The sequence below is a fragment of the Petaurus breviceps genome, unplaced genomic scaffold (assembly GCF_028583685.1).
Source record: "Petaurus breviceps papuanus isolate PSGF00001 unplaced genomic scaffold, PetGlider_PUasm1.0 91133, whole genome shotgun sequence".
Taxonomy (NCBI): Eukaryota; Metazoa; Chordata; class Mammalia; order Diprotodontia; family Petauridae; genus Petaurus; species Petaurus breviceps.
In genome coordinates, this window is record NW_027187419.1 from 62,744,175 (window position 1) to 62,754,415 (window position 10,241).

Below are 10,241 nucleotides of genomic sequence, written 5' to 3' on the forward strand. Positions count from 1 at the left end.
GATGGCTTCATCAAGCAGTAGTCATGCCTACTTTCTTTATTTTTACAATGCCTCTTTTCTTACTTGAATTCTGGAACAATTTTAGTATCTTCTAGTGTAAAATTTCCAAAAAAATAGGAGCTCAAAATTTTGTTGAACCTTCATTTTCAGCCTGCCATTTATTTGAAAATTATGCTAGAATGGAAATGGAGGAAACATTGTAAGAATTGCCAGATCCTATAATGAATACCACACCAGAAAATTGAAAGAGTAAGAGAAACATGTTATTCTAAATCATCCCAACCTTGCCAAATGTGGCCACTTTGACTCATTGTTCTTTATATGTCATTGAATGTTGGTCCACAGTTTATGAACCATAAGTAAGAATGAATTCCCATCCATTATCTTGGAATTTTTCTTCTCCAGAGTATAAAATTATTTTATTGGCTACCCAATCTAGAGAGACTAAAACAACAGTCAGGTTTATTGCCCAGTTATCCTTTTCTCTATTTCCAATATGCATTTTTATTAAGTAGTGTCATTTATTGAATAAAAGCTGAGAAACTATGGTAGAGGAGCCAAGGACAAAGAGGAATTTTTATTTTGTTGAACTTTACTAAGTTACTATTGAATTATAGATACTTAAAGTCTGTGGATTCACCAATTAAATACAATTTCATTCTTTCTTCTCTTAAAATATTGTATTCAGGATCTACAGATTTTCATAGTTAGCTATCCAAAACAATACAGTATTAATTGTAGTAAAAAGCTGTATGTCAGAGGCTAACTTTGCAGCAGGCAGATTCATGAGAACTAGAGGTGTTTATGTTGCAGAAGTTCTCTTCATTGGCACTTTTTTAGGGAATTATCCTCTGTTCTCTGCAGAATATCACCCAACAAATGTGCTATATTTTCAGCATCTTATTAAAGACTCATTGTGCATGTCAAAGAAAGGTCAAGGGGAAAATGAGATTTTTGTGCATGTGTGTACTTTTTAAAAAGTAAAACAAATCATTCAGTTTTTTTTTTTTTGGTAAAGAAGAGATTATGCGAGACTAATCTTATTTCCTTTTTTGAAAATTTTTCATGACATAGAGGGGGAAAGCACTGACTCTGGAGTTAGAGGATCTGAGTTAGAGAGAGACAGAGACAGAGAGATGGGGGGGGGAAGGAAAGGCAAAGAAAGAGAAGGAAAGGAGGAGAATGGAAGAAAAGAAGAAGACAAAGAAGAAAGTGATGAAGAAGGAGGCAGAGGAGGAGGGTACAGTTCCAAATCTAGCATTCTATGCCACTTAGCTGTCTCAAGAGCTGGATCAAAGGAAAGAACACATTGACAAGAGGCAGTCCCATCCCAAACACAGATTACCTAGGAGGCCATATGCTCATGGGCCTGCCCAGTGGGGTAAAGAGTATTTCTACCATTCTCCCCACCATGCCTCCAGAGTTCAGAAAAACCTGCTTATTCCTAGAATCTTGTGGGTAGAAATGAAGTCGAAGGGTCAGGACTTGCCCATTTACTATGTTCACAAAGTTATGACTCAGTAGCCACTTAAAAGTATCCTGATTGAAGATAAAAAAACAGGGGATATCTACCGTTGCTCTGAAATGGAGGGAAGGGCACCTCTATAATGGATCCCCAAGAAGGGGACTACATATATAGAAGGACTTTGTAAACTTGTCAGCTATTAAGATTGTAAAGATTACATTTTGTTGTTCGTTCATTTTTAGTCATGTCTGACTCTTCATGACCTCATTTGGGTTTTTCTGGGCAAAGAGGTTTGCCATTTCCTTCTCCATTTTCTTTTTCTTTTTAGAACTGAAAGAAACTTTAGAAATACTTTAGTTCATTGCTCAGTTTTACAAATAAGAAAAATGAGCCTCAGTGTACATAAATGACTGACCTAATCTCACATTCATTATTATTCACTGTTTGTGTGAACTTGAACAAGTCATGTAAACTTCCTAGACTGTAAAATGAATGGTTTGGGCTCTGTGACTTTTAAGGTCCCCTCCAGATCCAAATTTGGGATCTTACACTGTTAAATTGGGGGAAGGTTATGGATATAGTGTAGGTAGATTTTACTACGGTGTTTGATAAAGACTCTCATGATATTCTTGTGGAAAAGATAGAATCAACTAAGTAGATTTAGAGCAGGTTGATTGATTTGACCCAAGGAGACATGTCAACTTGGAAAGAGTAGTCCAATGGCATTTCCAAGGGATCTATATTTTATCTCATGCTGTTTAACATTTTTATTTATGACTTGAAAAATAACATGGTTTTTCCTTTCTTTGTATCCCAATATAAGAGACATAATGCCTCTTATGTAGTAGGCACTTAGTAAAAGCTGCTGATTGATTGACTCACTGTGATGGAATGCTTATAAAATGTGTAGGCAATGCAAATCTGAGAGGGAACGCTAGGCCAAGGCAATGCAAATCTGAGAGGGAAAGCTAGGCCACTGTATGACAGTCAGGATTCAAAAAGATCTCAAGGACTAACACATTAATATGAATATAAGACAAAATGTGATGTCACAAATTTGAGTTAAAATTTTACTTTAGAAATATAGGTGCAGTGAATAGAGCACCGGTCCTGGAGTAAGGAGGACCTGAGTTCAAATCCGGCCTCAGACACTTAACACAAAAAAACTAGCTGTGTGACCTCGGGCAAGTCACTTAACCCCAATTGCCCTAAAAGAAAAAAAAGAATTATAGGATGAAGGAGACATGGTTAGACTGTGGTTTTTCTGAAAGAGATAACAATGGTTTTAATGAAATGAAATGAGTCAATCCTGTGATATAACAGACAAAATACTAATGTAATATAGGCTACATTTAGAGAGACCCAATTTTCAGGAAATAGGTGATAGCACTACTGTATTCTGCCTTGGTCATTTGGAGTGTTCAGTTAACTTCTGGGAATGATGTTTTAGGAAGGACAGTGATATTCTGGAAAATGATCTGAGCACAACCAGGATAGTGAAGGGGGCCTTGAATTCATGGCATCTGAGGATCATTTGAAGGAAATAGAAATTTTAGCCTAGAAAAGAGAAGATTGGGTTAGGGTCAGGGAAGGAACATGATAACTATATCCAAGTATTTAAAAGATTGTCACATGGGGCGAGCAGGTAGCACAGCGAGTAAGAGCACCGGTTCCAGTGTCGGGATGACCTGGGGATCAAATCCGGGCTCGGATACTTAGCACCACACCCAGAAATAACTGGCCATGTAACCTTGAGCAAGTTACTTAACCCTGATTACTTTTAAAAAACAAAAAGATTGTCACATGGACAAGAGTTAAGACTTTTTCTGTTTGGCCCAAGAGGAAATAACAAGATTGAATGAGAAATTGCAAAGAGGCAATTTATGATTGAAGAAAGGAAAACAATTCCTAATAATTCTAGCTGTCCAAAAGTGGAATGAATAAGTTGCCTTGGGAAGAGGTAAATCAGAGGCTGGATTGAGATCCTTTTTCAAATATGCATTAGATTATGTGCCTGTGAAAGTTCTTTCCAAATCTGAAATCCTGTGAACTGTGACTCTACCGCTATCTCCTTGGCTAGAAGACAAGCCTGAAACTTTTTTTTTTGAGGGGGAAGACAGGGCAATTGGGGTTAAGTGACTTGCCCAAGGTCACACAGCTAGTAAGTGTTAAGTGTCTGAGGTCGGATTTGAACTCAAGTCCTCCTGACTCCAGGGTAGGTGCTCTATTCACTGTGCCACCTATCCACCCCCAAGCCTGAAATTCTTTAGGGTTTCTGCTTAGTTAGCATATTTCTCCTGACCTGACTACTGGTGTAACAATATATGTGACAATATCTATAGTTCAGGCTCTTACCCTTTTCTTCTCCTGCCTCAGACCACAATTCTTTTTTCAAGGAATCTTAAGATGATGTTTTATAAAGAATAGAAAATTTTGAGATGGGGGCATATATGGATGCAGCCATATATTTTACTTGTTTCTCTGTTTGGTGTATTTTGTGTGTTCAAGCCTTCCTTTTGCCTGTTGCAGATAAGAGTGAAGTTTATCTTCCTTCATTTTTCTATACTCCTCTCACTCATCCCAATAATGAGAAACAATAATTTTTCTACCCTTCCTTCTTCCTCCTTTCTATACTTAACATATTTATTTTATTCTTCCCTTTATTCTCCTCAAATCCTCAGGACAGACTCAATCCTCTCCTAGTTCCTTTATTTTTCTTTTATCACTACCTCAATGTCTTTTGAAGACATTGAGGTAGTGAAGTGATGCTTCTTTTTTCTTTCCCTATTAGAATGTTAGTAGTACATTATTATATAGTCGTTTCCAATTGCTCAAATAAATTTACCCTTATAGGTTTTCCTTTATTTTTGTATTTGTATTTCAAAATTCCTACTCAGCTCTGGAGTCTTCATCAGAAATGCTTGAAAGTCTTCTTTCATTAAAGGTCCATTTCCTCCCTGCAGAATTATATTTAGTTTTGCTAGGTAAGTTATTCTTGATTAGAAGTCTATCTCTTGCCTTTTGTATTATTGTATCCCAAGATTTCCTCTCTTTTATAGTAGAAGCCATCAGGTCTTGTGTGATACTGACTGTGGTTCCTTGGTATTTGAATTACTTCTTTCTTGATGCTTGCAGTATTATTTTCTTTGATGTGGGAACTCTGGAATTTAGCTATGACATTCCTAGGACCTTTCCTTTTGGAAGTTTCTTTCAGGAGATCATCAGTGAATTTTTTCTATCTTTAACTTGCCTCTGATTCTGATCTTGACAGCTTTCATTTATAATTTCTTAGGGTATAACATGCAGACTTTTAATTATAGTTTTTAGAAAGCCCAGCAATTCTAAAATTCCCTCTCTTTAATTTGTTTTCTGGGTCAGCTGTTGGTCATATTTTTTCCTATTTTTACAATCTTTTGACTGTTTTAATAGTTCTTATAATCTCATAGATCTATTGATTTATGTTTGGTCTAGTCTACTTTTTTAGGGAGTCTGTTACTTGGGTAAGATTTATTTTCTTTTAGAGAAAATTCTCTTTCCTCCAGAACTTTTATTTTATTTTTATCTCACTGTATTTCTTCTAGGTGTTCATGTAGTATTTGTGGGAAATCCATTTTTTTCTTTTGCATTTCTGCTTGAAGTTGTTATGGAGCTACATTCTCCTTTGGAGAAAGGAGATCTCTAGGTCTACAATATTTTTTGTTATTGGTCAGTGTTTTCTTTGGTTTACTCATCTCTCCAGCCTTAGTTCTTGAATTGGGTTGTTTTGTTTTTTTTGGTCTAACTCTTCCCCTGGGGTGTGTGTGTGTGTGTATGTGTGTGTGTGTGTGTGTGTGTGTGTGTGTGTGTGTGTGTAAAGAAGAATATTTGGTAATGAAGAGTATTTGGTAAATGGTGAAGAAGAGTATTTGATCCTGTCTGATCTTGCCCTAGGCTACATGGGTTTCTGAACTGATCTCCATTTCACAGGATTTAGGCCTCCTGCATCTTTGAGGTTCAGAGTATTGGATCTTTAAGGCCTTCTATGGCATCTCAGTACAAAGTGTTAGGGACCTTAGAGTCCCTGGGCTAAGGGCATGATGTTCTATTAGACCACACCAAGAACTATTTCTTGGGACTTCCAATGCTATCACTCTGGGACTTTCTGACCCAACTGGGTTTTCTTTTTTGTTTTTGTTTGTAAGGGGAATCCTCTACTCTTGTTTCTTTTGGACATAGAGCCTTGTAGGCTACATATGTCTCTCGCTGTATCTGTGGTCTTACTGGGAAGGCTGTGGTTTTGTCAGTCTGATCATGCCCTACCTTTGTTAATAAATTCTCTTCCTATTGTTTATGGATTTCTGCTTTTTTGGTGCAATTCTGGTAGTAAATTTAGTCACTTACCATAATTTCTTATTAGATTTCATGATTATTATTTACTGTGGGCAAAATTTCGGGTTTTTACTGTATTAAGTATACAAGAGCTGGTAGTTTGCCTACTTTCAAGCAGACTAAAAGTCAAAATAATGTTTCTTGAGGGAACAGGCTTATGTTTTTGTTGCTTAAAATTTGGTCATCTATGCTTATTTTGTCTATTAAGTAGGCAAAATATGATAAACATGGATTAAATTGGCCACCAAAAAGATGGAGGTAGGAGTGATTGACAGCTACCTATCTTCTAATCAATTCAGCATAAAGCATATACCATTGTTACACCTTTAAAAAAAAACAAAAACCTTTTAAAGCTGATTTTCTTCTATTTTCCTCTCTTCTTTCTTTGCTGTTTTCTTCCTATTCTGTATTCAGGAAGTAGTAAGATAGTTGCCTATACTTTTGGTCTCCTTAATTCTAATTTCAAAATTAATGTTTTTAGTTTTCTAAAGTATTTTCACACCCACAATTTCATTTATTGTATGAATAGTACAAGGCATTGTTTTTCTTTGTCACTGGGTCTGGCTTCAATTGTAAGCTTCCAGAGTAAGTAATTCCCATCTGTTTTGGAGTTCCATACTAGGTGGGTAGGTCTAGAGTCCCAGGGATCCTTAATGTTTTCTGTGTCTCCCCTGTGGCAGTCTTTTGAAGCCTGTATACCCCTAAAAAGTAATGTTTTAAAATGCACACGTGAAATTTGTAAGATTTGTTATGTGGGTGCTGCTGCTTCAAACATTGCTATCCTCATTGGACAAATAAGAAAACTGAAGTTTAAAGACATTCATTAACTTGCCCAAAGTCACATAACTAGTAAATACTATAAAATAATTCATTACCTTTCCCCCCAAACTCTCCTCTCTTCCAAACCTACCCATCTCTAACAAAGTAATCAAATATTTATTAAATCAAACATTTATTGATTTAAAAGAAAACCAGTTATATTGAAATGCAGTTATTAAAATATTTTTTTAAAAATCCAAAGTAGGGGTGGCTAGGTGGCACAGTGAATGATCTCTGGCCCTGAAGTCAGGAAGACCTGAGTTCAAATTCAGCCTCAGACACTTAACACTTACTAGCCATGTGACCTTGGGCAAGTCACTTAACCCCAATTGGCCTACCTTCCCCCCTCCAAAAATACAAAAAGAACTCAAAAAACCCCAAAGTAACAGATCCCAAAGTTTAGGACTCCTAGTAGCTTGAGGCAGGCTGTGGAATCTTGCTTCAGTCTGGCCTAGCAACCTAAGCTCCTCTCTGGTATATATACCTTTCATTAGCAGTATTTATACAATGCTTACTATGTGCCAGGTACTATGTTAAGTGCTTTACAATCATTATCTCATTTGATGCTCACAAGAACCATGGGAGATAGAGGCTGCTATTATTCCCATTTTACAGATGAGGATACTGAGTCAAACAGAGATTAAGTGACCTATCTAGGTCACACAGCTAATGAGTATCTGAGGAATTTGAACTCAGGTCTTCCTGACTAGCTTGAAGCCATCCTGAGGTCTAGCCAGGAACAGAGACCTGTTCTGGTGTAGGACTGGAGTGTATATGTATGGGGAGTTTCTGATTCCCTTACATCCTCCAGAATAGGGAGGATCTTGATCCAAACCCAAATTTCTGAGGTCATTCCTGAGCAAAGTAGACCCTTCCAAGCCTGTCCTGGTATGGTCTTACCACCACTGGCTTCCACGAATAAAGGAACACATCTGGATCTTGGACAAATCTTACAAAACCACACCACTGAAATAGGGGAAGAGAGTGGAGAGAATTCTGGACTCTGCATCAGAATATCTGGGTTTCACCTCCCACTTCTGTTACTTTCCATATTACCCTGGGCAGATCACTTAACCTCTCTGAATTTTAGTTTATTTGTAAAATAAGAGTAACAATGTTTTTACTGCCTCTCTCACAAGGATAGGTATTATGAGGAAAGCACTTTGTACATAATAAAGCACTGTATACAACTTGGTGCTTATTATTCTATGTAGGGATTGTTTCACTTTTGTTTTTATATCCTCAACACTCAACACAGTGCTTCACACATAGAAAGTACCTAATAAATGCTGTTGATTGATTGGTAGACACTCAGAGGAAAAAAAAAAGCTAGAAATTGAACAATCTCCAGTCTCCCTTCAGGATCCTTGGAGCTTAGAGAACCTTGCTGCCAAATAGAGGGAATTGATGTTGGCCCATGGCATGGAAGGGAAGCTTAGCAGTTCAAATGCCAGCCTTGTTCTCTGGGAATCAGGCCTCCCAAGATTTTCATCTGGGAACTTTCAACAAACTTTTAAGCTTCCAAAGAAAGAAAGAAAAGTTTCAAAAGGCTTCATTTTGACATGAATTCTATTTTTAAAACTGTGATTATGGATTGAGTTATAGTAGTGAAACTTTATCATTAAGTGAATTCCTTACCACACAGAGAAATACCAGATGCCCAAATAAAGTAATAATATTATTATTCTATTGAGACTGAACCTTTGGTAAATCAGAGTAGGCTTAATAGACTAACTGGGTGTGTCCCTCCTCCAATCCTACCCTCACTCTTTCTACCCACCTCAGTAACTACAGAAAATTTAGTGCAGGCCTTTTTTCTAAAATTTCAGTGACTGTTGAGAGCAAAGAGCTGAGGATGACTGAGGTTCTAAACTTGGGTGACTTCATTTGATCCTCACAACGACCCTGGGAGGTTGTAATGGTAATGGGGGGTTTGAAGATCTTCCTTGCCCCTTGTAATGGCAAGCAAACAAGCACTTAGTGCCTTGTTCCAAGTTGAGCCTTGCCCTTGATTGTATCAAGTCTTCGTTAAGAAACAGAACTTGTGACTCCCACAGCAGGAGGAACTTGCTGATGCAACAGGAAGGGGTGGTAGAGGGAGGAGCTAATGACCAGGATAAAAAGCTGAGCATAAGCTAAAAGCCAGCCAGAACTGCTAGAAGCAAGCAGCTGGGAGGCTGAGGAGCTACTGTGAGTGAGAGAGGGGGCATTCTTGCTTGAGGGAGTCTGTTTTGTTTTGAAGGCCTGACAGAGGGAAGGTTTGGGAAGGCTTGGAAATGTGGGTGTTCACTGCATTGGTTATGTGTACCAACTTAGTGGTTACTGTAATGAATTTGGATTTCTGGTTTTGGGATTTGGTTTCCTGCTATTTGAATAAATGCTTTGGTTCTGTCCTCCATGTGGAGAGCCTGTTACATTGTGTGATTCACAACTACACCAACATACACATCATAGCTGCTGTGGGCGTTGTGAATATCGCTTTGGTTTTACAGAGATAGATGCTGTTATTATCCCCATTTTACAGATGAGGAAACTGAGGCAAACGGTGGTTAAGTGACTTCCCAAGGTCACACAGTTAGTAGGTATCTGAGGCTGGATTTGAACTGAGGTATTCCTGACTCCAGGATCCAATGAGGTAACACTTCAAAAATGTTTAGGACAGTACCTAGTTATATGCTATATAAATGCTAGCTACTATTATATTATTATCTGACAGAGATAGGGAAGAGAGAAGAGCTTAGGGGAGAAAGGTCATGAGTTCTTTTACAGAATTTACTAGTTATATGTCTTTGGTCAAATTATTTTATCTAATGAAGATAGCAATACCTATAGCAGCAGCATCAACACAATAAAAACTTTTTACAAAATCAGAAATATAATTTTATTAGTATAGGGAATTTCCAGTGAGGAAACTCCCTCTACCCACACAGAATAGCACCTGCTGTCCACCTTATAGTCTTAAAGAGTTTCTGAGTGGCCTGAGAGGTTAAGTTATATACCAACAGACACACAGCCAGTGTGTCTACATAAAATTTGAAACTAGGTCTTCCTGACTCCAAGGCTGGTTCTCTACCTAATACCCTTTAATTGAACCTTTTATTTAGATATTAGAGAGATCACTTTTTAGTTTATAGTAAAATTATAGTTATATAAATATATTATAAAATATATATAAATATAAAATTATAGAAATCATCTAGCATTTCTATAGCACCTACTATGTACCAGACACTGTGCGAAGTGCCTTACAAATATTACCTCATTTGATCCTCACAATGACCCTGGGAGACAGGTGCTATTATTATCCCCATTTTACAGATGAGGAAACTGAGGCAAATAGTGGTTAAGTGACTTCCCAAATTCACACAGATAGTAAGTGTCTGAGGCTGTATTTGAACTCGTGTTTTAGACTCCAGGTCCAGAGATCTATCCACTTAAGTCAACTTGTTGCCTATTATAGTTTACAACAAAGTAAAATCACAGACTTTGTAGAACTGAACCTTTTAGAACTAAAAGAAACTTCCTCCTCCTCCTTCTCCATGTTCTTCTTCTTCTTCTTCTTCTTCTTCTTCTTCTTCTTCTTCTTCTT

The 10,241-nt window shown here is 37.4% G+C and overlaps 1 long non-coding RNA gene across 1 annotated transcript in view; it reads right to left on the reverse strand.

Moving 5' to 3' along the window:
• Positions 1–2,809: 2,809 nt before the first annotated feature.
• Positions 2,810–10,241, reverse strand: part of LOC138155447 (uncharacterized) — a 73,119-nt gene continuing 65,687 nt past the window's right edge. The window contains exon 3 of the long non-coding RNA XR_011166833.1: positions 2,810–3,022. This is a non-coding gene — a long non-coding RNA (uncharacterized lncRNA). The remainder of the gene's footprint in view (positions 3,023–10,241) is intronic.